We start from the raw sequence: 27,810 nt of genomic DNA on the forward strand, positions 1-27,810 counted from the left end.
CCGATGTGCTACTTTTGAGATGCAGGAAGAAGCAGTGTTTAAACATCCTACCCTGTCCTTTAAGAAGCAGTTTAGCTGGTTTACAACAGGTGCGACATCATGAATTACATGGATACGTCCCATTCAGATGTTTCACCATCCGAATCCATGAACCCACAGAGCGCTGTCACACCCATTAAGGTTAACTTTTGTTTGAAAGTATTTAGACACCATTGCGGCCTATTGGACAGAACCCAATATCAGGAACAACACAGAGATTAAATGCCATTCTTTAATCAAATCACATCAAACCAGTCGGTGGTAAAATAGTGTTTTTCCCCAAACACTTATTACAGATAACATTTTGGTTGTTAAATTTATGAAGTGTGAAGTTATATAACTTTTTTTTTTCAAAACCCAAGGCTACATTTCCGGATACACATCTACCTCTGAACATAAATTCACCAGCAGAAGCACTAATAAGGTCATTGAGAAAATAAATTACATAAATTGTATTTAGCTGCTCTGAACATTTACTTAGAGTGTCCATGTAGGGGGCATGGGTTAGCAATTATGAAAAATGTTAGCCTGACTAATTAGCACCCTGTGTTGACAAAAATGTCAGCAGGAAAGGAGATAGTAGGGCTTTATTGACTGGCATTTAGCATTCTTTGGAACACTGAAAATGTGGCTCTGTAATATTTGTATCTTCCTTACTAGCCAATACCCACCATGAAAGTATTCCTTTCCTATATATCTTGTCCAATAGTATGTTTACATATGTAAATGTTTTAGACAACATGGTTCATTAGAAAAAGTACTGAGTCTAGGGTCAGAGGAGCTGTGTCCAAATCTCAGCTTTCTTTCTCACTACCTGCATGACTTTAGAATGCACAATCATTTGACAAGTGGTATGGCCTTGGGTGCCCCCATAAGAATGGTGTAGATACCTAAGTATCTCTGTGCTACGGGATTCTGTGCCTTAAACCTCCTGACTGTGGCAAATCATGAGACTACCCAGCTCATTAGCAATCTCTTAGATTTCTAGGACTGGTCCAGAGCACAAGAAGTTCATTTTAGGTTTCCTGAATACATCTGATCAGCTTCCTTCCCAAGGAGTGCCCTGGGGTTCTGTAATCCCTCCCTAAGGTGTAGGGTATGAATCAAGGGCTCAGCATTCTGAACTCATGATTTAGACACTTTTTGCCTCCTCCTTGGTGAAGTACCATTATTTTAGTATCAATACATCAACCAACCATGGAATTATCTAGATCAGTAATGTTAAATACTCTTCCCGCAGGGGCATCGTGGCCCACAACATTCCTAAGTACTGCCTGAACCAGATTAAAATGTAATTGGAAAATATTTAACAGAATAAATAGAAATACAACAGAACATGGATAATGTTAATATGTTTTTTTCTAAGTCAATACACAACGCATAGGGATTCTTATGTATGCTTTAATGTACCTGTTTCTATTTGAGTTTAGACCACTGCCCTAGACATTTCAGAAGGTGAAAGACAGAAGACAGAGATGACCAGAAATGTGATGGCAAATATTTAACCCCTTGCTTTATGGGGATGAAAAAAGAAAGAATGTGTATATAACACACTTTTATGTTGTATATGTATTGTTATCTTTTTCTCCATACCTTTCTTCAGTCTGGACAATCAACAAAATGATGAAGAAAGCCCATTTTATGACATTTGCTGTTTTCCAAGGTGGAAATACTTCCACTGAAAATTTAACAACCGGCTCTCAAGAGCCCATAGGAGCTGCTCAGTGCATCCCTGGATAGAACTATGTAACATTATGCAGGATTAACTTAATATTGTATGGAACTCTTTCTAAATGGTCACCGATGATCACCTTCCTGACAAATCAGTGGCACTTTCCCTGTCTGCCTCCTCCTTGAACTCTTTGCTGTGATTGACTTTCTTGACCATGCCATGTTTCCTGAGAGTCTCTCATCACTTGCTCTCTGTGACCCTGCACCATAATGGTTTGTCTTCCTCCTTTCTGACCTTCTTTGCCTCCCGTCTTGGCTTTTCTTCTTGCCTCTGCATGAGGATATTTCCCAAGGTTCTGTTCGCAGCACTCTTCTCTCTCTAAATGTTCTCCCTCCATCATCTCATTTCCCAGAAGAGCCCAACTATCACCCCCGTGCAGCTGATCCTGAACTCTGGTGTCTCCAATCCTAGCCTGCCAAAATCTATTTTGACATTTCTAAAGGTGAATTATTTCTAGCTGAATGGCTCCCTGACATACTAAACTCAACTTATTTATTATACTGTTATGGAAATGCTTGTTTTATTCCACAAATTAAAAATTAAAATAAAAAAAATAACAAGGATCTAGGTTCAAATACTGGCTCTATTATTCACTACCTATATGATCCCTTGACTTCATCTTCCTCATCTGGGAAATGACTAGATGGTTACAAAGTTCTTTCTGGCGCTAAGTATAACATACTCTGAGCCTCCTTAAACTAGCTCCATCTTCCTGACTTTCCTACATCTGCTAGTGGCATTTTCATTCTTCCGGTTAGCCAGGCTCAAAACCTCTTCCTCCTTGTCCTTCACCTCCTGTCAGTTGCTAAGCCTTATGACTCTTTTCTTCACCATGTCCAATATCCTTATCTTCCTTTCCATTTCTGTAGCCATTCTGTACCTAGTTTATGCTCTCATTCTTTCCTATTTGCATTGTTGTAATAACTACTTCATAGTCCTCTCATCTCCAGTTTATACTTTCATGAGGCTGCTAGATGATTTTTTTTTTTGTTTTTGGTTGGACATGTGATTTTATCAGGGTGGGGAGCTCTGAGTAAGAAACTTCTTCTACCATTCTAGGTCAGAACTTTCTCTGCAACTTAGATTCTTTTTTTTTTTTTGAGAGGCAGCTGGGGTTAGGCGACTTGCCTGGGGTCACACAGTTAGTAAGTGTCAAGTGTCTGGTCTGAGATCGTATTTGAACTCAGGTCTTCCTGACTCCAGTGCTGCCTCCTGCAACTTACATTCTTAGAGAATTGTCTAGGTCAATGAGAAGTAAAGTGACTTTTCCAGAGTCCCATCAGGACTTGAATCCAGATCCAGATTCCAAAGGTAGCTGTCTATGTCATGCTGCTAGATTTATCTTTCAAAACTACCTCTTTGATGGTACCACGTATCTGCTCTAAAAATTTCACTGGCTCCCCATTGCCCATTAAATAGTTTAAACTGGAATTTAAAGGCTTTTACAATTTGTCCCCAGCTATGTAATCAAAAAACACAGAATTTCAGACTTGGAAGAGACCTCAAAGGGCTTCCAACCCAACTAATCACTGTATAAGTCAGGTCTTTTGACTCCTGGGTTCAACATGTCTCTTTTATATTTCTTTAGTGCTTGATAGATAGTAAGTGCTTAATATATTTTATTTTATTTGTTCTTATCCATTCATATGTCTGTGTCTATATGTACTGTCATTCCTAAAGACTTTAACAGTTAAGAACCCCAAAACAACAACAACCCTATCTTGAAAGGCAAAATTCAATTCAAGGAAAAGTAAGCCAATCTAACTTTCTTTACATGTGGTTTGTGCATGTGAGCACACACATATATATATTCATGTGTTAGTTTTACAAGCTTTAGTCATTATAATGTTTGTAGTGCTCACAGAAAAGAATAGACATTGTTATCATCCCTTAAAAGCTTACATACCAGCTTCTAGGACTTCTCATTTGTCCATCTTCTAACTGCTACACTCTTTTAAAAATCAATGTTCCACGTAGAAATTAAAATTCATGGATCTTTGCAATGTGTCATCAAAGGACTGTTTCTTTTCTCTAGTCAAATTGGTTCAGTCATTCTCCCCCAAATACACCTTATGCTTTCTATTATCTTTGTTTTTTATTCCCTCTCTCGTGCTTTTCCCACCCTTGTAATGCTCTTATCTCCACCAATTATCACTTATACTTCAAAACCCAATAACGTTGCTAAGTAAGTCTATATTCAAAAGTGACAAAAGAGAGAGGAAAAGGTCCTTTATATACAAAAATATTTATAGCAGCTCTTTTTTTGCGGTGGCAAAGAAATGGAAACTAAGGGAATGCTCCCCAATTGAGGAATGGATGAATAAGTTGTAGTACATGAATGTGATGGAGTTCTATTGTGCTACAAGAAATCAGGAAATAAATGATTTCAAAAAGACATAGAAAGATTTATATGAATTTATGTACAGTACAGTAAGCAGACCCAGAAGAATAATTTATACTTAACATCAATATTACAAAAATGAATAAATTTTGAAGAATTTTTTTAAACTGATGAAAAATGACATGAGCAGAACCGGAACAATTTATACAATAACAATAGTGTAAAAACAAACCATTTTGCAATCTGTAAGGACTATGATGAAACCAATGACAACCCATGATTTCAGGGAACCAATAATGAATCCTGCTATCCATTACAGAAAAAAGATGGATTAAGAGTGCAGAATGAAACATAGATATTTTTGTATCCAGTCATTGAGGGAATTTGTTGTTCTTGACTATGCTTATTTGTTACAAGAAATTAGTTTTTCTTTTTTTTTTTCCCAATGGGATGGGGAGTCAGAGGGAGAGAAAAGAGATTTCTCTTAATGGAAAAGAGAGAGAGAGAGAGAGAGAGAGAGAGAGAGAGAGAGAGAGAGAGAGAGAGAGAGAGGGAGAGAGAGGTGAATGGGTGCTACATTGGAATGTTGCATGTACTTTGACATGAAGTCATTGTATTATTAGTTTACTTAACTCTTATGAAGAGATAGTAATCTATGTTTGTAATGTAAAAACAAAGCACATTAATAAAACTTAAAAACAACAACAACTCAAATCTTATTTTCTCCATTAGAGTGTCATCCTGAATATTTCAGGCTGACATTTTTGTTTTATCTTTCCTGAACTCTCGGGGTTCTTAATGCTTCTCATCCCTTTCTATTTAGAAACTGATCATGGAACATCTCTTCTACTATTTGCATGAATGGGTATTTGAATATTGTATTGCTTGTTATTCACTTTGGAGGATATCTGCAACCTCTCTGTATGCTCCCAGATGGCAGAAGCTGAATTTTCTTTGTATCTCTCTCTTCCTTGGATTTGGAATCAGAAAATTTGGGTTTAAATCTCAGGTCTGCTACTTATTATCTGTGTGATATTAAGACACTTAACCTCCCTGGGCCTCAGTTTCCTCATTTGTAAAATGAAGGGCTTAGACTAGAGGGCCTCTAAAAGTCCCTTTGAACTCTAAATCTTTGATCCTATGATCCTATCAAAGGACCTTGAAGATAGTAGACAGGAGGAATATTTGCTCATTTGAAGGAAAAGAAAAATCTTAGACAACAGCCATCCTTTCAGAATTTTTTTGTGACATTTTCCCAGTCAAATAGATCAGTGGATTTTTCTTAGCTCTGATTTAAGTTGATACTGCACTCAAATATTTGAAAGGTTGATTAAATAGTGGACTTATATACAGTCAAACCTGTGCATCACACTGACTTTTCCTAACCTGTTAGCCCAGTTGTGGCCTTCTCCTTAGCCATTTCTACAGCTATTTTATATATAATAGATCCCCAAAGGCCTGTTGGTAAAAAGTAAGTCTACTGCGGTCTCACGAGAGGTGGAACATGTCCTTCAGAACAATGTCATTGGAATACGAATTCTGGCTCACGAGCTTTTTTCTTTTCTTTTCTTTTCTTTCTTTTATTTTTAAACCAGTCTCCAGGCAAACTTGGGCATGTTAAAGCATTGAACTAAAAATAAAATACTAATGATCTATGGATCTCAATTGCAGTTACAATGACATTTCATTTCATGTTTCTCTAGCATGCTTTTCAAACTTGAGCTGCTGAATTTTAGCCGTAATTGATTTGCAATGCCTGATGTTGCTCTTCTATGGAGATCTACTTTGTCAGTTTTTGTAACAAATTAAGCATGTACTTAGCGGAATGGGATGTATAATAGCAGCAAGAATGGATGCCTAGTCCCTATCATAATCGCAGAAGCCCACACCTGGAAGGGACGTTAGCAATTATATAATCTAGTCCTCTCATTTTGTAGAGAAAGAACATATAACCTCAGAGAGATAAAGAGACTTACTGAGGTCAAAAAGTCAGTTAGTGGAAGAAGTCAGGATCAGAATCCATTAACTTCTGCTTAAAATATCCTGTACTTTTTCACAGTCTTAGCCAAAACTGACATGGAAAGGCTAATAATAATGATGATGAAAATTATCACTTTTACAGTACATTAAGGTTTACAAAACACTTCAGATTCATTATCTTATTTGGACCTTACAACAAGCCTCCAGGGTAGGTGCTATTGTTATCCCCATTTCACAGATAAGGAAACATGTTCAGATAGTTTAAGTAATTTGCCCATAAACATACAGTGAGTGAAAATCATGCTGTGTTTTCAGGGCCATTTGGATGACCTCAATGTCCTTTCAATCCCTCTCCTCCTCCGCTAGCTGTCACCACGCTCCTTCTCAGCACAAAGAAGCTTTCTCTCCCTTGGGGCACCTCACGTGCCAATAACATCATACTTCTTTTGCAAAGGGACAAACTTCCTAATATACTTATTATAGCATAGATGACTCTGGGAAGGGAATGCACTTCATCTCTAATCAGTCATGGGTGTAGAAAGGATGAAGACTAGACACTTTAAACCATAAAGTAGAATGACCAAGTTAAATTAAATTGTAACTTTATGGAAAGTATGAATATATTAATTTACAACTAGTTTGCTACATACAGAATAATGAGGTTTCCCAAGGAAAAGCCAAGCCTTCCTGGGAACTAAGGATGCATTCATTTAGAGTTTTACTGAATAATCTAATTACAGTAGCAAGGATAGTAAGGTGGACAAGTGATAAGTCCTCATTGATAATTCCATAGCAAATGAAAAGGGCCTTTTCCAAACAGAAATTGCCATTTCCAATGTTAATTAAGTACTTAACAGGAAATTTGCTTCTGGCCCCAGTGGCCTCATCTAGTGTCAGGCAAAGGGAATTCATAGATAATCTTATTCATTTGGGAATTTTATTAGTGGCAATATTCCCTTGCTGATAATTAAGATACTATATAACTCCACTTAGGCAATGTGCACATGGGAAAGTGTGTGTGTATAGAGGAAAAACAGGAGGACATTTTTTAGGGATACAATACAGTTCCAATGAAATCATGTGCTCATCAATAGGGGTACTTCTTCAAATGACTCAAATAGGAACGCATTCACAGCTGAGTATCTTGTGTCCTTGTCATGTACACTCTTCTATGTCCTCCAATATATAATTCACCACAAGAGGAGCCTATGCACCACGCTGAGGACTTTCCTCTTATTCTCCTGACATTATATAGATACCAATGGCACACATAGTCTGTCCATCGATTATCCCTTGCTCTCAATATGGGACTTTTTTCTAGTTATTCATAATATTCTTTAAACCACTACTCCTATTGAGTACCTCATTTGTAATGTGTTAGAGTCTATTCATGCCTATTGGATCCTCTTCCTTGCCCTTTATTTGATATTTAACTTCAGTTATTTGGAGACTCTTATATTTCATGATTTGCAGCCATACATCATCACCCAAAGAATATTGGTGTCAAAAAAATGGGACTTTGCTCCGACAGAAAGCTTAAAGTAAAAGACTCATATAGTCACCAAAAAGCAATCCATCCCATTCTCCACTTCTTGTTCAATTCTGGTTCATGCTCATTTTCTGTTTGCAGTGTTTGTCCAAGATTCACATATCACTGGATGAGCTATATGGGTAGTGTGCTGTATTGTGTTAAGACAAAATACAACACACATTGACTAAGGCCTAGTTTGTGCAAAACATTGTTTGGAGACACCAAATCACTTCTGGTGATATGCAGGTTTTTTTCCTTCTTAATCATATTCTTCTATTTTCTTTATTGAAAACATCACATTATATTTATGGAATTATATTGTATTCACAGTCATGTGCCAATTTTATAAGTTCATAGTCTTATAACAGTCTAACCTTCTTCTGGTAACTCACACTTTAAGAGAGGTAGCCCCAGTGTTATACCTACTTCAATATTTGGGCAGATCCATGATCTTATAAATGTGGGTACTCTTTCCATGAATACTGAATGCACTTTATCTGTGCCTTTTCATACTGTAATTCTTGTCCACATCTTTTTATAAATCCTCTACAGAAAATATATTTAATACACTAAAGGCTTCCTTTCTGGGAGTCTTTAAAATAGATATATTAGATATATTAAATATATTTAAATATTGTATATTTATGATATATAATATATAATGTGAATATAATGCTATTATGTAACACTTGGGATGTCCATGTATTATTTCTCACTCTTACCCATGGTCAATCAACTGTCTTTGTTGGTTATACTTATTCTACTTTTCACATTCAAGTCATCCTTGGTAATATGAATGCCTTTATAGTATCGTGGAAAGAGTGCTGGACTTGGCAGCTCCAAAGAGTCCTAGGTTCCCATCCAAGTTCCGATTCTTACTTGGTTTCTGATACTGGAAAAATCACTTTACCTCTCTGCATCTCTGTTTCATCATCTGTAAAATGGAAGTAATTATGACTGTAGTACCTACTTCACATGGTTATTGTGAGGAAGGTGCCTTACAAATATTGTAGCACTGTATAAATGTGACATTCTCTGTTGTTCTAGAACACAGAACTAGTATCAGTGGCTAAATGTTACAAGGATGCAGATTTTGGCACAATATAGGCGAAAATTTTTTTTAAGAATTAGTGGTACTAAAATGTCATGAATGTTAAAGTTAAAAGGATCTTAGAGATCCAGCTGATATAAATCTCTTACTTTCTTCTAAAGAAAATGCCACAGAAAGGAAGTGACTTGACACAGAAAGAAAATGGAGGAGATTGGGATTAGAGTCTAGGTCTTCTGACACTTACTCCATTATTCTTTCCACTATAGCGTATCGCCTCTTGGTGTCAAACAAAAACAACAGCAACAGCAGCATCTGCAACATCATTCAACGCCAACATCACCGACAACTGATAGTCATCTGTCAAAGATTTTGTAGACGTGACCTGGTCTACATGGGATGAGAGTTGGACTTGGACATGAACTCCAAGAGCCTTCTCAATTCTCTGATCCCTGTGTGGGTCTAGTGGGCTTACATGATGTCACTGACCAGTGCTTAGATGTTTACAGCTTCATGAAGCCTCTTTTGAAGGGGCCACGTGTGTCATTGGTACCTTTGTTTGTCTATTGCTTGATAGCTTAATGCTAAGATTGAAGGTGAGATGGGGCCAGTATGGCAGAAGGAGCACTGCACTTGCAGTTAAAGGACCTATGTTCAAAGTTCATCTTTGCTACTTACTATCTTGGGGTCTTCTAAGGACTGGTTGAAGAAACTGAGAGTGTTAATCCTGGAGAAGAAAACACTTGTAAGATTGGTGCATAAAAGCTTTTTTCAAGTATTTAAGGGGCTGTGGTGAGGAAGAAGGTTCAGAATCATTCTGTTTTGCTCCACAGGACAGAGAAAATTGAGGTTTGAGGTAAGGAAACTTTTCCTAACCATTAGAACTATCCCAAAATGGAATGGATTATGTTGGGAAGTGGTGAGTTTCCCTTCACTGAAGGTCTTCGAGTAAGTGCCTGAGTGACCTCTTGTTGGGGATGTTATAGGGAGATCCTTGTTCAGGTATGAGGTGATACTAGAAGGCTGCTGAGGTCCCATCTACTTCTGAGATTCTGTGAACCTGAGCAAACCCTTTCTCATCTAAGCTTCAAGTTCTTCATTTGTAATGTAATAGGGTTGATCCACCTGCCTCCTAAGATATATTCCTGCTGAAACATTCTTCAATTCTTTTTCTACCCCTACTGGCAATGACCAAGGGCCCTTTTTCTCTTTGCAATTCATGGTAACTATGAGTATCTTCCAGGACAATTGGCACTGACCACGAATAATGGGAAGCCCTTCAGCAAGGAGCACAAGTAACATTAGTTCATCCTGGTCAGCCTTAGTGGTATCCACATGGTGTGAGTTCAAGGTGAGAACAAGAAGTACAGGGCACTGAGAATGGATATAGGCAACATCTCTTAAGGATCAGAATACTGTGCCCACAAAACCAGCATTATCTCTGTAGTCTACAATACATCCAACAAAGAACTGGTCTGAACCAAAACACTGGTGGACAACTGCATCCTACTCATGGACAGCACCTGCTACCTCCAGTAAGTCGAGTCCCACCACAACCTGCTTCTGGCCAGAAGAAGGGAACAAAACTGACTTCTAAAAATGCTATCCACATCCAAAGAAAGAACTATGGAATTTGAATGAAGATTGAAGCATACCGTTTGCTATTTTTTTCTTCTGTTTTGCTTTGCTTTGGTTTCTCTTTCTTGTGGTTCCTCCTATTGGTTCTAATTCTTCCTTACAACATCACTAATGTGAAAATATGTTTAATAGGAATATATATATATATGCACACACACACACACACACATACACACACACATATATATATATATATATATATATATATATATATATATATATATAGCCTATATCAGATTGCATGCCATCTTGGGGAGGGAGGGAAGGAGGAAGGGGGAGAAAAATTTTAAACTGAATGCAGCTAGGTGGTGCAGTGGATAGAAAACTGGCCCTGAAGTCAGGAGTACCTGAGTTCAAATGTGGCCTCAAATCAAACATTCGACATTTACTAGCCATGTGACCTTGGGCAAGTCACTTAACCCCAATTACCTAAAAATTCAAAAATAAATAAATAAATAAATTTAAAACTCAAAAGCTTAGGGAAATGATTGCTGATAAATCAAAAGAAAAGAAAAAAAAACCTGACTTCCAAGAAGGAAAAAAATAAGAAATGGATCAAAGCAGATCTACTAGAAATACAAGGAATGGAAAAAGGCTACCTAGATCAATTTGATTCTGGAGGAGCAGTTTCAGAAAGGCAAACTGTATGCGTTGCCTGGAGCTCAAGGCCTGTGGCTCTCTTCAAGAAGGTGTAGAACTGAAGGAAAATCAAGGCCAATAAAGTCAAATAAACCCTAATCTTAAGGTCCACTGATAGAGTAAATCCCAATATTATTTTTAAAAAATTAAAATAAAGTGCTCTTTTCACAGATAACACTTAGTAAGTGCTGGAAGATTAAACACAGACACAAAAGATATGCTGATACAACTAAATAGCCTTACAAATATGCTGTTTTAAAAGGCACATGAGCTGAAGAGAGAAAATAAAAAGACTTCAGACACCCTATTTGTTTGAGGACATATAAGCATTGCTTAAAAACAACGATCTTGCCATTTTGTGGGTGATATTGAAAGAGGAAAGTGATGGTGTGCGTTAAGACTTGTCACACTGCAAGGATTTCACGTCCCACTTTTTGTTTGGAGATTAAAGCATGTTAGACAAACTCTAGATGTTAAAAATTACTCCTCTGAGACAGGAAGCTAGCACCATTTTACAGGGGTGAAATTGAGCTACACATAATGGTCAAAGTACTGTCTGGAAATGTTAGAGAAACCCGCGTTCTGTCAGAAAGGTGGTGGGAGACAGTTGCAGAATGAGGTGTGTATGATCAGCCATGGTCAATGTGTTCTCTGTTTTGCTTAACTTTGACACAAAGGATTATTCTACTGGGAAGAGAGGCAGTCATTGGACAATGGTAATGATGGGAATAGGGTGGAAGAGCATCTATTAAACATTTCTCTGGATGATGTAAAATCACCAATGCCAGTTTTTCTGAAAAGTCTAATTACTAAGAGACCAGAGAAAAGAAACAAATAGTTTTTTCCCCTTCTGGGGGCTCATTGGGCCCCCAAATTAGAGCTTTTTTATTTAACCTATAGATTCTAAGTATGACCAAAATATGGTAAAAGGAGGCATATGCAAAGCACATTGCTACAAGAAGAAATATGGAGGTGTCATGACATGGAAAAAAATGCTGGATTTATCATCAAAGGCACCTCAATTCAAACCCTAGCTTGTTGATGCTATATGAAGGTAACTATTTAATCTTTGCATAATGAGAGTTGGATTAGATAGCCTTCAAGGCTGTTTCCAGTCTTCTAGCTATAATACTAGGCTTCGCTCAAGATTATACAACTGGTAAGTGATAAAAATAGGATTCAAATACAAGTCTTTGATTGCTGTACATATAATATTATATTAATTTTCCCCTTAATTGAGAGAATTGTAATTGATGTTAAACAAATAATTACTGTCATTTCCCATTAACCCTCATAGAATCCGCAGTTGGAACAAAAAGAAACAGTTAAGCAAAATAAGGTACATATCTATCGTGTCTAGCTAAGTATGAAGTTTCAACCCCATAGTCAACAACTCACTCTCTTTTTGGGTGAGTTGTGGAGTATGAATGGATGGAATTTTGTTCTATCAACAGATCTTGAAATCAAAATTGGTTATTACCTCAAGAAGAATTCTGATATATTTCTGTGTTGCTTACCTTTACATTATTTACTTCTAGCATTAGACAATGACGATCTTCTCTATACACATTCTAAGTGGTGAACACTATCTTAAAAGTAAAGTGAAATATGACATCTATCTATATAGAATAAAAGCAGTTATGAAATTCAAGAGACTTTAGAATATAAGCTCCTTGAAGGTAGACCTTGTTTCATTTCCCCCACTTCCACCCCAACCCCCAACACTTAGCCCAGTGCCCAGCATATGATAGATGCTGAATAAATGTGTATTGAATAGGATAGCACTGAATTAGAGATCATTAATTCTAACCTATTTTTGGCCTTGGAAAGTAGGACCAGCTTTTTAAAAAATCATTTTACAGTTAAGATAAAGAATTTATTTCACTTATTGGGGCAGTGGATACAGTGCCAGGCCTGGAGTCAGGAAATTCTAAGTTCACATTTGGTCTCAGACACTTACTAGTTTTGTGATCCTGGGCAAGTCACTTAACCACTGTTTGTCTCACTTTCCTCATCTGTAAAATGAGAATAATAATAGCAACTACCTCCCAGGGTTGTTGTAAGGATCATATGAGATAATAATTGCAAAGCACTTAGCACAGTACCTAATTACAGCTATTACTATTATTATTATTATCTCAGGTTGTCTGCAGAATAAGTAATTAAAGAAATGATCTCGTGGTTTGATGGTACTACTGATACTTCTCTTTTAGATTATCAGCTCCTTGAAGGCAGGGACCATCTTTGGCCTCTTTTCATGTCTCCAGAGCTTAGCACGGTTCCTGGTGCATAGCAGGTGCTTAAAAATATTGATTGATTGATTAAAAAGAAAGCTTTACTTTCTGTCTTGGTTTCAAAGACATAAATGGCATTTGGGCATTGGGATAGTTAAGGGACATTGGCCTCACACCAGGACACTGTGAAGTTGCTGTGAGCTATTTGGTGGCTTCCTATTATAAATAATTTTTCTTGCTCTCTAGATGCTAAAGATGTACAGCAGGAGTAGTGTCAATACGGTCAGTACCCTCCAAATTCCCACTCTTTAGAAGAAAGCAATTCAGTTAAAGCTCTGCTTGAGTTGTAACCTAGTCTTCTTATTTTTTGAGTTCTCTGGTAATGGTGACTCTTTAAATAATGAGAATGTGGCTTCAAACTTTTTTTTTAATCCTCCTAAAGAATATAGTAATGTACTGGGCACATAGCAATTGTTTCAAAATACTTGTTGGCTTAACTTACTTACAATTAAAAAGAGACATTTTCCAAGAAGGCTATTGCTAGGGAGCAGGCATGAAGGCTGAATAGTGCTAAACACCAGAAAAGAGTAGTTAGGTGTTTGGGATGATATACTTTTGGTACCATAATTACCTTTACTCTATTTCATGGCATTTATCCTTTGTTGTTTTCTTGATATTGCAATGTTTTCTATTTTAAGTGAATTATTCTGCTTTTATTATTAAATGAGGAATAATTTATTCTTAGTGGTAGATCTAAGCAAGGAGAGTTTTCAGTTCTTAATTTGAGGCTATGAACTTTTTTGTTTAAATTTTTAAATTTATTTTTTTTCCAATTACATGTAAAAAGAACTTTAACGTTTGGTTTTTAAAAAATTTTTGCATTCTCCTATCCCTTCCTTGAGAAGGCAAGTAATTTGATATAGATTATACCTGTGAGACATGCAAATCATATTTTCATATAAGCCACATTGTGAAAGAAAACAAAGAACAAAAACACAAAAAAGGACCAAGAAAAATAAAATAAAAAAGTATACTTCAATCTCCATTCACACTCTGTCAGTTCTTTCTCTGGAGGTAGATAGCATTTTTTTTATCATAAGTCCTTTGGAATTGTCTTGGATCATTGTATAATATTGCTGTTACTATGTACAATGTTCTATCTTCTTTGGCTCACTTCACTTTTGAACAGTTCATATAAATCTCTCCAGGTTTCTCTTAAGTCTGCCTGCTCATCATTTCTTATGGCATATAGTATTCCATTACAATCGCATACCACAACTTGCTCAGCCATTCCCCAATTGAGGCATCCTCTTAATTTCCAATTCTTTGCCACCACATGAAGAAGTGCTATGGATATTTTTGTACATATAGGTCTTTACCTTTAAAAAAAAAACTCTTTGGGATACAGATCTAAGAGTGGTATTTTTGGGTCAAAGGGAAACATAGTTTTATAGCCCTTTGGGCATGATACCAAATTGCCCTCCAAAATGGTTGGATTAAGGGGCAGCTAGGTAGCACAGTGGATAGAGCACCAGCCCTGGAGTCAGAAGGACCTGAGTTCAAATCCGGCCTTAGACACATAACACTTACTAGCTGTGTGACCCTGGGCAAGTCACTTAACCCCCATTGCCCAACCAAAAAAAAAAACCCTAAAAACAAAATAGTTGGATCAGTTCACAATTCCATCAACAATCCATTAATGTGCCAACTTTTCCACATACCCTCCAACATTTCTCATTTCCCTTTTTTGTCAAATCAGTTAATCTGTAGGTATAGGTGGTATTTCAGAGTTCTTTTGATTTGCATTTCTCTGATCAGTACTGATTTAGAACATTTTTTTCATATGACTATAAATAGCTTTGATTTCTTCTTCTGAAAACTGCCTTCTCATATCCTTTGAATATTTATTAATGAAGAATGACTCTTATTCTTATAATTTTCATTTGGTTCTCTATATATTTGAGAAATGGGGCCTTGATCTATTCTTGTAATGCAGCTCTTCTGGGCTGCATTGGTTTTATTTGTGCAGAAATCTTTTAATTTGATGTAATCAAAATTTTCCATTTTACATCCCTTAATGCTTTTTATCTTTTGTTTGGTCATAAATTCTCCACTTATCCACAAGTTTGATAGGTAAAATATACCATACTCCCTAATTGGCTTATAATATCACCCTTTATGTCTAAATCATGTACCCATTTTGAGCTTATCTTGGTATGTGTTGTGAGGTGTTGGTCTACATGTAGTTTCTGTCAAACTGCTTTCCAGTTGTCCCAACAATTTTTGCCAAATATTGAGTTCTTGCCCCCAAAGTTTGGATCTTTGCATTTATCAAACACTGATTACTATGGTCATTTACTACTATGTACTGTGTGCCTAATCCACTGATCCACTACTCTCTTCCTCAGCCAGTACCAGATTGTTTTGATGATTATTGCTTTGTAATAGATGTGAGATCTCAGGGACAGCTAGGTGGTACAGTGGATAGAGCACTGGTCCTGGAGTTGGGAGACCTGAGTTGAAATCCAGCTTCAGACACATAACACTCACTAGCTGTGTGACTCTGGGCAAGTCACTTAACCCCAATTGCTTCACCAAAAAAAAAAAAATACAGTTTGAGAGCTAGTACGACTAGGCTACTTTCCTTTGCAGTTTTTCATTGATTCCTTTGATATTCTTTTAATTAATTAATTAATTAATTAATTAATTAATTTTTAGTTTTCAATGTTCACTTCCATAAAATTTTGAGTTCTAAATTTTCTTCCCCTCCCTCCCCACCTCCCTTTCCAAGATGGCATGCAATCTGATATAAACTCTACATATACATTCATATTAAACATATTTTCACATTAGTCATGTTGTAAAGAAGAATTAGAACCAATGGGAGGAACCATGAAAAAGAAGAAACAACAACAACAAAAAAAGGAAGCAAATACTATGCTTTGATCCGCATTCAGACTCCATAGTTCTTTCCCTGGATGTAGATAGCATTTTCCATCATGAGTTTTTTGGAGTTGTCTTAGATCCTTGCACTGCTGAGAACAGCTAAGTCTATCAAAGTTAGTCATCATACAATTTTTCTGTACAATGTTCTCCTGGTTCAGCTCACTTCACTTAGCATCAGTTCATGTAAGTCTTTCCAAGTTTTTCTGAAATTTGCCCACTCATCATTTCTTATAGAACAGTAGTATTCCATTATATTCATATACCACAACTTGTTCAGCTATTCCCCCCTTGATAGGCATCTCCTCAATGTCCAATTCTTGGCTGCCATAAAAAGAATTGCTATAAATAATTTTGTACATGTGGGCCCTTTTCTCATTTTTATGATCTATTTGAGATACAGAAGTAGTATTGCTGGGTCAAAGGGTATACACATTTTTATAGTCCTTTGAGTATAGTTCCAAATTGTTCTCCAGAATGGTTGTATCAGTGGTGAAGTTCACAATTTCACCAACAATGTATTAGTTTTCCAATTTCCCCACATCTTCTTCAACATTTATCATTGTCCTGTTTTGTAATGTTAGCCAATTGGATTGGTGTAATGTCATAATTCAGAGTTGTTTTGATTTGCATTTTTCTAATCAATAACAATTTAAAGCATTTTTTCATATGACTGTAGATAACTTTAATGTCTTCATCTGAAGACTTCCTATTCATATCCTTTGACCATTTATCAATTAGGGAATGACTTGTATCCTTATAGAAGAATACACCTTGCATAAGACTCAGTTCTCTATACATATTTTAGAAATAAAGCCTTTATCAGAGACATTTTTTGTAAAAATTGTTTCTCAGCTTTCTGCTTCCCTTCTAATCTTGGTTGCATTGGGTTTGTTCATGCAGAAACTTTTCAATTTAATGTAGTCAAAGTTATCCATTTTGCATTTCATAATGTTCTCTATCTCTTGTTTGGTCATAAATTCTTCCATTTTCCATAAATCTGACAGGTAAACTATTCCTGCTCTCCTAATTTGCTTATAGTATCAGCTTTTATATCTAAATTGTATATCCATTTTGACTTTATCTTGGTATATGGTATAAGATATTGGTCTATGACTAGTTTCTGCCGTACCATTTTCCAGTTTTCCCAGCAGTTTTTGTTAAATAGTGAGTTCTTATCCCAGAAGCTAGAGTTTTGGGGTTTATCAAACAGTAGATTACTATAGTGATTGAGTACCATGTCTTGTGTACCTAATCTATTCCACTGATCTACCACTCTATTTCCTAGCCAGTACCAAGTAGTTTTGATGATTGATGCTTTATAATACAATTTAAGATCTGGCATGGGTAGGCCACTTTCCTTTGCTTTTCTTTTAATTAATTCCTTTGATATTCTTGACCTTTAGTTCTTCTAGAAGAATTTTGTTATAATGTTTGTCTAGCTCTATAAAATAATTCTAGTTTGATTGGTATGACACCGAATAAGCAAATAATTTTAGGTAGAAACATCATTTTTTATTATATGGCTCAGCTTACCCATGAGCAATCAATATTTCTCTAATTGTTCAGACCTGACTTTATTTGTGTGAAAAGTGTTTTGTAGTTGTGTTCATACAGTTCTTGTTTTTGTCTTGGCAGGTAGACTCCCAAGTGTTTTACATTGTCTACAGTTATTTTAAATTGAATTTCTCCTTTTATCTCTTCCTGCTGGACTTTATTGGTAATGCATAGCAATGCTGATAATTTATGTGGGTTTATTTTATCAACTGCAATTTTGCTGAAGTTGTTGATTGCTTAAACTAATTTTTAGTTAATTCTCTAGGGTTGTCTAAGTATGCCACCATATCATCTACAAAGAGTGATAGTTTTTTTCATTGCCTATTTTTAGTTTTTCAATTTCTTTTTCTTCTCTTATTACTATGGCCAGCATTTCAGTATGATATCAACTAATGATGGTGATAATGGGCATCCTTGGTTTGCTCCTGATCTTATTGGAAAGGCTTCTAGCTTATCCCCATTACAGATAATGGTTGCTATAACCCAGAGCCATGTATAGGCAATGTAAAGGGATCATGCTCCCAGTGCAAGCAAAGGGTCCCCGTTATCTCCTTCTAACCAGCTGTTGGATCCTTCAACCATATGTGAACTGAGAACTCCTGCTCCTGCAGCTGCTACTGCAGCTGCCTCCAAGTTTGGCTGCTAGTTAGCTGGTATGTAGAGTGTTCTCTAGGCCTGACTACCACCCTGGTTAGACAGACCTGTTCTGCAGATCTCCTAAGTTGTTTTGGACTGGAAAATATTATTTGAGTTATTGTTTTGAAATTGTTTGGAAGAGAATTTGAGAAAGCTCCTGTGAATCATTGCCTTTACTTTGCCATCTTGCCCCCATAAGCTTTTAAAAATGATTTTGATAGTTGTATCTCAACATAATTGATTTCCTTGTTAAAGTATGTATCTTATTTTATGCATCAAAAACATTATTCTGAGAAAAGGTCTATAAGTTTCACCAGACTTCCAAAGGGTTTCATGACACAATAAAAATTAAGAATCCCTGTTCTAGTGGATGTCAGTGAGTCAATAATAGAGTGAACCTCAAATGTGAGTAAATTTTCAGGGTGTAACAGGAAGACTGTTGGGGAGATTAAACTCATAATCCCTACCATCACCTGCTATATATGTTAAAAGGAAAACTTTTTTTTAAATCTTTAAAATATTTGGTCTTTTTACTATAAAAAATAGCCAAAACAGTAAAGAAGCAGATTGAACCTTGCCTGATGTGTAATTCATCAGTGTACACTGACTTATGGGCTCCAGCCCCAAGACTCATTTTTCCGTTAATGGGTCAGTGCCTTTATAACCTACTCTCTCAGTGGGTACAAGAGAGCTGCAGTTTTTTGACGTACATAAATGAGAGTTGGTGTGAAAATAAATGGAAAATGCTTCAAAATCCTTGGAGAAAGGTATTATGTAAATGCACATTATTATGTTCATAAATAATAATAATTTATTTTCTAAGGCATAATGCCAGTGCAAAAGTCATTTGTGTTGTCAGGCATTTGCTAGTTTATGTGGGATTCAACAAATGTAATGTTCCATTAGACATAATAGATACTTAAATGGATTTTTTTTATAAATTCACCTTAAGGTTTAATAACAGATGGATTGTTTTAAAAAAAAACATCAGACAGAAATAATAACATTTTTTCTTATATACATGTTGCCCACCAGACTTGCTATATGAATGTACGTAGAAAATCACAAACTACTGGAAAATTGGACTATCATTTAAGTTATATAGCACAGTCTCAATAATATTCTATATTCTGGTCATGAGTTTTCACAGGCTTCAAGATTTCTTTCCTTTTTTTTAACCACTTTGTCCCTTAGTAATCAGTTCTCAAGAAAGAAAAGATACCCAAATGAATTTAAATTCACACCCACACACATACACACACATGCATGAGCACGTATGTGTGTGTGTGTATGTGTGTGCATGTATTTCCACTTAAACTCCATAATGAAAACAAAAGGGGTAGTAACCTTGGTTGGGAAATATTTAAAATTTGGCTAGAAGAGAGCTTAGGAATTATCTAGTATAACTCTCTAATTTGTCAAAAAAGGAAACTGAGTCCATGAGGTTAAATGACTTGCCCTGGGTTACTTAGATTAAATAGCTGATTCTCAACTTGAACCCAGGTCCTCTGGCTCCAAATTCATCAACATTGTGCCACTTAATATTTGCCAGAACATAACCATAAGTACAATAATGACATTAAATTGTTTGAATGGCTAGGCCCCAAAAAGAATTATTAATGATTTGATGACAGCTTGGAAGCTTTTCTAAAATGGAGAGCCCCAGGGATCTGTTCTCAGCCTATGTCAACATTTTTATTGATGTGTTGGATAAATGAATAAATGTCAACCTTATCAAATTTGCAGATGACACAAAGGGAGCAGGCTGAGTTCACACACAGGAGCCAGGAGCCAAAAAGATACTGAGAGGCTGGTACTCTGGGCTAAAGTTAGTACAACATGTAAGGTTAAGAAATGGACTGGTCATTTTATCAATATAAGAAAAGCCTAGAGGATAAAACTCTGTCTACCTTTGTAGATCTACAACTTCTCTGGGAATTAGAGTCTTAAAAAGTTTTCTAGAGCTCTGAGATGTTAGGTGACTTGTCCAGGGTCACATATTCAGTACTTACTAGAAGTAAGACTTGAAGCCACATTTTCCTGGCTAAGGGGCTGACTTTCTTGTCACTGCGCTATGTTGCCTTTTATACTAAGAAAACCCAACATAATTATTGGAGATCAAATTTACTACATTTTTAGAACCTGGAAGGCATATCATTTGATTTTGTGAACCAGAGTGGCTAACATAGGGCAACTAGGATGGTGAAGGGCCTCAAGTATATGTCATATCATAAGTGGAATGAAATGAGAATGCTTAGCCTGAAAAAGAGAAGACTCAGTAGGGAATGAAGTAACTGTTTCCAGGTATTCAAAGGACTGCCATATTGGAAAAAAATGAATTAGGCTTGTTTTTCTTGGCCCCAGAGAGCAGGAGCAACACACTTGATAACAGAAAAAAAAAAGCCAACTTTCTAGTAATTAGAGTGATTCAGAAGTGAAATGGGCTTTCTCAGGAGGAAGTGGGTTCCCCGTCTTTAGAAACCTTCAAGGAAAGCTTGGATAACTCTTCACAGGGCATGATGTTGAGTGGATTCCTGTTCAGGCATGGTTTGGACTAGGTGGCCTTTGAGATCTCTTTGAACTCTGAGCTTCAGTAATTCTATTACTACTTTTGGTGTATGACCTTTCACCCAGGGCTGAATCTAGCTAACTATACTATCGCCTATCCCTTCTATCTTCCTCTTATTGACAAGAATAACATGATGCTTTGTCATATCCTTTGCAAAAATGTGAAAACTTTATCTATAGCATTTCCTTGACCTTTCAGTCTAGTAACTTTGTGGGGAAAAAAAAGAAAATTAAGTCAGTCTAAGTGTGACTTCTTGATAAAATCACTTTGGCTTCTATGATAATCACTTCCCTTTTCATTAATATTTATTAGTCATCCCTGTAATTAGTTCTAGATTTTGCCAGGAGACAAAGTCAAGTTTATTGGCCATTATTTTTCAGGCTCCATTTTCCTCCTTTTTGGAAAATCAAAATCATATTTTCCCTTCTTCAATCCTCTTTTGGAGATCTGGGTGGCCTTAGACCTCTGAAAGTCCCATTGTTAAAGAAAGTCTCATCACTTCTCCCAGAACCAACACCCCAGGCTCCTTATACCCTTGATGGCAAATGGAACATTACATCACTTTCTTCCCATGGCAACAACAAATGTTTTCTTTCTCTCTTTTTTTAAAAATTTTATCAATTTATTTTGATTTATCAACAATCACTTTCATATGCTTTTGAGTTTAAAATTTTTCTCCCCCTTCCTCCCCACCACCCTCCCCAAGACAGCTCACAATCTGATATAGGCTATACATTTACATTCCTATTAAACATATTTTCACATTAGTGAAGTTGTAAGTAAAAATTAAAACCAATAGGAGGAACCATCAGAAAGAGGAAACAAAATTCAACAGAAGAGAAAAAAAATAGCTATTCAACTTTCACAGTTATGATTACTATCTGTGTCTTTTTCTCCATCTTTTTTTCCCGTTTATGCTTTTCTTTCTTCCACCCTCACTAGTGTTTTGCTTTTGACAACTGCCTCCTTCAGTCTCTCCTCCCTTCTATTATTCCTTTCCCTTTTCTTCCCCTTTGCCCTTACTGCTTCTTCCCTCCCTACTATCCCCCACCCTTTTCTTTCCCCTTTTCCCTCCTACTGCCTGCAGGGCAAGTTAGATTTCTATACCTAACTGATTATATTATTCCCTTCTTGAGCCAAATCTTATGAGAGTAAGGTTTAAACAATGCTCGTCCCCCCCCTTCTTTCCCTCTGCTGTAATAGGATTTTCCGTCTTTTCCTGTAATGTAATTTACCCTTGTCTGCCTCCACCTTTCTCAGTACATTTTCTAAGATCAGATTAATCCACTACTTGGATCCATTTAACCCACTTGCTTAGGTTTCTTTTTTTCTTTTTTCTTTTTTTTTTAGGCAATTGGGATTAAGTGACTTGCCCAGGGTCACACAGCTAGTAAGTGTCAAGTGCTTGGTCCGAGGCCCGGATTTGAACTCAGGTACTCCTGACTTCAGGGCCGGTGCTCTATCCACTGCGCCACTTAGCTGCCCCAAGATTTCTTTTTTTATCATTACATCAAAGTCAACTAATATCCACACCCTTTATGTATGCTCCTTTAACATGGTGTAATAACAATACAGTTCTCAAGAATTGCAAGTGTTATCTTCCCTTGTAGGGATGTAAACAGTTCACCCTTATTAACAAGATTTTGTATCTTTCTGTCCCATTTACCTTTTTATGTCTTTCTTGAATCTTGCACTTGAAGATCAAATTTTTTGTTGAGCTCTGGTCTTTTTATCAGGAAGTTTTGGAAGTCCCCTATTTCGTTGAATATACATCTCCTCCCTTGAAAAATCATGCTCATTTTTGCAGGGTAGTTGGTCCTTGGCTGCAATCCAAGCTCCTTTGCCTTACAGAATATCATGTTCCACGCCCTGTGGTCTTTTAATGTAGAAGCTGCAAGGTCCTGTGCAATCCTGACTGTGGTTCCATGATATTTAAATTGTTTCTTTCTGGCTGCTTGCAGCACCTTCTCTTTCATCTGGTAATTTTGAAATTATGCTATTATATTCCTTGGCATTGTCAATTTAGGATCTCTTTCAGGTGGTGAGCGGTGGATTCTTTCTATGGTTATTTTCCCTTCTGGTTCTAGGACTTCTGGGCAGTTTTCCTTTATGATTTCCTGAAAGATACTGTCCAGCCTTTTTTTTTTCATCATGATTTTCAGGTAGTCCAGTGATTTTTAAATTGTCTCCCCTGGATTGATTTTCCAGGTCTGTTGTTTTACCGATGAGGTATTTTAAGTTTTCAGCTATTTTTTCATTTTTTTTTGTTTCTGTTTGACTGATTCTTGCTCTCTCATAGAGTCTTTAGTTTCCATTTGTCCAATTCTAGTTTTTAACAGATTGTTTTCTTCTGTTAGTTTTTGTACTTCCTTCTTCACTTGGCCAATTGTATTTTTGAGGGATTTGTTTTCTTCAGTGTACTTTTTTTCCAATTGGCCAATTGTATTGTTTAAGGACTCTTCTACCTCTCTCCTTAGACTTTTAAAATCTTTCTTGAGCTCTTCTAAGAAGGCGTTTTGGGTTTCAGACCAGTTCATATTCCCTTTTGATGTTGCAGATATGGGTTTGTTGACAATGTTGTCCTCTTTAGAATTTCTGTCTTCATCTTCACTCTTCTCATAATATGAATCTATGGTATGTTTCTTTTTAGTCATGGTTTCTTTATTACCTGGCCTGTAAAGAGATTGAGCTCTCCTGCTGGGGAACAGAGGGCACTGATTGAAGCTTCTTGTGTTGGGAGCCTAGGTCTTGGTCACTGGCTTTATGTGCTGGGGCCTCTTATGTTGGCAATTGGAGGCTGCAGGGTTTTGGCAGCTTACCTTCCTTGTTTCTGCTAATGCACTGGGAGATTCCTTTGTGGCTGAGTGCCAAGGCACCTGGTGGTTTTCTGAGCGGCTTTCCACCATTTACCCTGCCCTCACTGAGGCACTCGGATGTCCAGGTGTTGGTGTTTGCCTGCTCTACCACCTGGGCTTCAGGATCTCCTCTTGGTTGACAGTTGGAGGCTGTAGGGCTCTGACAGCTTACCTCACATTGGGCTGGAATCAGCAAGGCTGGAACTTTCAGGCAATTCTAGGTTGCCTGTTTTTCCTTTCCTTTAGCTTTCTTCAGCACCTTTCAGATGAATGCTGTAGGGTGCTTATCTGCCTGGGGTCCTTTGTAGTGCTGCTTCCCTTATTTCTGCTGAGGCACTGGGAGACCCATTTGCTGGGCTGCTGCACTGCTCTTTCCTGTCTTTCTTCTAGTTCAGCTGTTCCAGGTTTTTTTTTTTCTGTGGTGATATTTTCTGGGTTTTCAGAGGTTGATAGGGGAAGGTGAGAGTGACTACCTTTTTACTCCTCCATCTTGGCTCCTGGGAGTGGAAGCTTCCTTCTCTGTTGAAACCCTATTCTTCCTGTGGAATCTCACACTGATTTAGGTGAGAAGGACACCTCCAGCTCTCCACTCATTTGCAGAGCTCAGGATATTGATGGAATACCTATCAAACTAAAATACTTCTCCCAGATCAGAAAAAATCTATGACCATTTCTCTGGAATATCTTTGATATGGACTCATTGGTATCCTTCTTTTCCAGATAACACTTTTCCAGGTAACTTTTAGAACACTATCATTAAATTTTTATTTAACTTTTTTAAACTTTTATTTAATTTTGATGGATTCATAAGATCATAGATTTAGAGCTGTGAGGGATCTTACAGTTCCAACACCCTCTTTTTTGTAAATGAGAAAACTGGGGCTTAGAGTAGTTAAGTGACTTGTCAAAGCCACACAGTAAACGGGTTAGTGGGCCTTCAAATCCATGTTCTCTCATTATACATCCAGTAGTCATTTTACTGCACCATTCTACTACCACAATGTCACCAGTGTGAGAACTCCCTTTACTGATAAATATTGAAAGTGCTCCATATTTTTTCAGCCTATGTGATTCTAGTTAGTCCACTTCTTTCCACAAATCCCCATGAAGAATCCATTCATTGTGCTTGCTGAAGGCCTTTCTCTGATTCTTTTGATGTGTCTGGGGAACCAATGTGGTGTGAACCTTTCCATGGGATGTCTTTTAGACCTCCTCTTTCTAATCATGCATGCTCTTAGTGTTGGCAACAAGTGCATGGCATGGGATGTAGTATTAAAAGAACTAAGTTCAAATCTTATCTCTTCTATTTACTACCAGAATGTCCTCAATTTCCCCATCTACATTGGATCAGATGATTTCGAACATCTCATCCAGCTTGAAATTCGATGAGTTTTCAACTTCTATTCCAGTTCTTGAGCTCAAATCATCAAAGTTAGACCCCCCATGAATTTTTCCATTGCCCTTTGGGTTACTTATAACTTCTTTTAAGACACTAGTACTCCATGGTCCATATCCATAGAGCATTGACTGTTACATGAGTATTAATTGAACAGACTGGGCACGTTTAGCCTGGAGAAGAGAAGAATGAGAAGAGGGGGTGAAGAGAAAGATAAATAGGATGACTGTTTAATAATTGAAGGGCTGTCACATGGAAGAGGAATTTGCCTTGTTCCGTTTTACCTCAGAGGGTAGAACCAGGAGCAATGGGGGTAGGTGGGGAATTTCAAAGAGACAAATTTTGGTCTGATGTCAAGTAAAATTTCCTAATAATTAGATTTTCCAAAACTGCAATTAGCTGCCTCAAGAGATGGCAAGTCCCCTTCCTTAAATGAACACCTTTCAGATATGTCACTGCCAGGCATCTTTTGGGGACTAGGCTGACAGTGAAGGCCCTTCCAATTTCCAATTTGGTGATTACATGATTTTGACTGATAGAATATTAGTGTTTAATTAAATAGACTTTTGAGGCAACAAACATTCTCTAATCACAAAATCTCAGACTTGCAGGGAACTTCTGTGGGTATGTACCCCAAGCCAGGTTTGAATGAGACCCAACAAGTAGCCAACAAATTATACCTTTAAGAACTACCGTGAAAGAGAACCCAGTATCTCTTTGAGGCAAGGTACTCTCCTCCTGGATAGTTCTGTTGCTTAGCAAGGTTTTCCTTAAATCAAGTCTAAACTTTTTGTTTTTTTCAATTTACACCCGGTGTACCATGTTATGACTGCCAAGGCCAAATAGAGAAAGTCCAATCCCTCTCTCATAATCTCATCATGATCATAATTCACATTTACATGGCACCTTAAGGCCTTCAAATCATATTCCTCATGCCAGCCTTGTGACACAGACAGTTTAAAGGTTGTTATACCAATTTTGTACAGAGGAAGAAACTGAGAGTCCAAGATGTCAAGAACTGCCCATGATCATACATCTAGTAAGGGTCTGAAGCCACCACTCTTTCCAATATACCACCTTGTGTTTCATGGGAGAAAAGAGAAAATTGTCATTCTTTTATAGAGTATGCATAACTTGAGAAGGAAGAAGAAAGTAGTTTTCCATTTCTTCGGTGTGCCCCATAAAGTCCATCACGGTAGGCACTTTGCAAACATATTAAACAAGGATTGGGTACTTAAAACCTTTTGTATAAATAATTACCCGTGGTGATTGTGCAAGGCCTGGGAAGCAGACACGTAAGACAAGACAATGGAGGTGTTTTGGGTTGGGTCAGCACACTCATATTGACTCTGCCTCTAGCTCTTGGCTTGGTTGCTTAAGCTCTCTGGACCTCAGTATCCTCAACTATAAAATGAAGAGGCTCAACTAAGTGATCTCTAAGGCCCTTTTTAAAAAATTCTCTTAAAATTCTATGATTCTACAAAAACATTCTAAGATTCTATGACTCTTCCCAGAGGAATTGAGACAGTTTTGAAGTGTGCATTAGCAAATCTTTCAGCAGTGAAGAAAGGCCATTCATGCAAGCCATTTATTCATTCTAGATCCATTTTGATGTACTCCATGCCTTATAGGCTTCCTCCCCCCCTACCACTTTGGACTAAATAATCCAGTGCACTTGAAGATACTTGTCATTTTTGAATAGCCTCGGTCCCTATTGCTCTTAAAAGATATGAAGCACTTTGCTTCGTTTTGATTTTTTTCCCAAACAAGTCCTGATGCCAGTTGAATAGTGATTTCAGGGAATTGGCTTCATACAGTCAGTTCAATTTTGAGCAGTCTCTCTGTTGGAATCATACTGCTGCCATCACATATGACATGAATGAACTCCACTTGGAAGCCACCTCAGTCATGAGGGCCAAGATGGAACTGATGCAGACACTGTCCCTCTCCACCCTAGAATTGTAAGAGTCACATTGATTGGAGCTTATTATTATAGCTATGAAATATATGATTGGCTCATAATTGATAGACCATTTAGAGAGAGAAAACTTTGCAACAATGGGCTGGGGAGGGGGCCAGATTTGAAATGCCAGCCCTGTGCTAGGAAAAGTTATTCTTTCCCATGGGACTCCCAGAGCTATCCCATACCCTCATGTGAACGGGGCACAACACAATACAGAGGACAAGGCAAACTATAGATGTTTATGAGTAATTAGATTCTATCAATTGGGTGCAGTCTGCAATAGAATAAAAGAACATGCCTAGAAATGGAGGCCACTTGTACTCAAGTAAGGCAGGAGAAGGGGATTGGGACTTTCTCCATATTTCTCATGAGGCCCAGATAGCTTAAGCAACATAACCAAGAGTTAGTGGCAGAATCAATATGAGTATGCTGACTCCATAAAAAACACCTCAGTTGTCTTATCTTATGTGTCTGCTTCCCAGGCCTTGCACAATCACCGCTGATAATTCATTTATACAAAAGGTTTTAAGTACTTAATGCTTGCTTAATATGCTTGCAAAATGTCTGCCATGATGGACTCTCTGAGATACACCAAAGAAATGGAAAACTGCCTTCTTCTTTGACCTCAGGTTGTGCACATTTTATAAAAGGATAACAATTTTTTCTTTTCTTAATGGATAGTCCAGGTACTCCACTGGTCGAGTTCATC

Source organism: Phascolarctos cinereus, unplaced genomic scaffold (assembly GCF_003287225.1).
Source record: "Phascolarctos cinereus isolate Bilbo 61053 unplaced genomic scaffold, phaCin_HiC Scaffold_9;HRSCAF=440, whole genome shotgun sequence".
NCBI classification, from domain to species: domain Eukaryota; kingdom Metazoa; phylum Chordata; class Mammalia; order Diprotodontia; family Phascolarctidae; genus Phascolarctos; species Phascolarctos cinereus.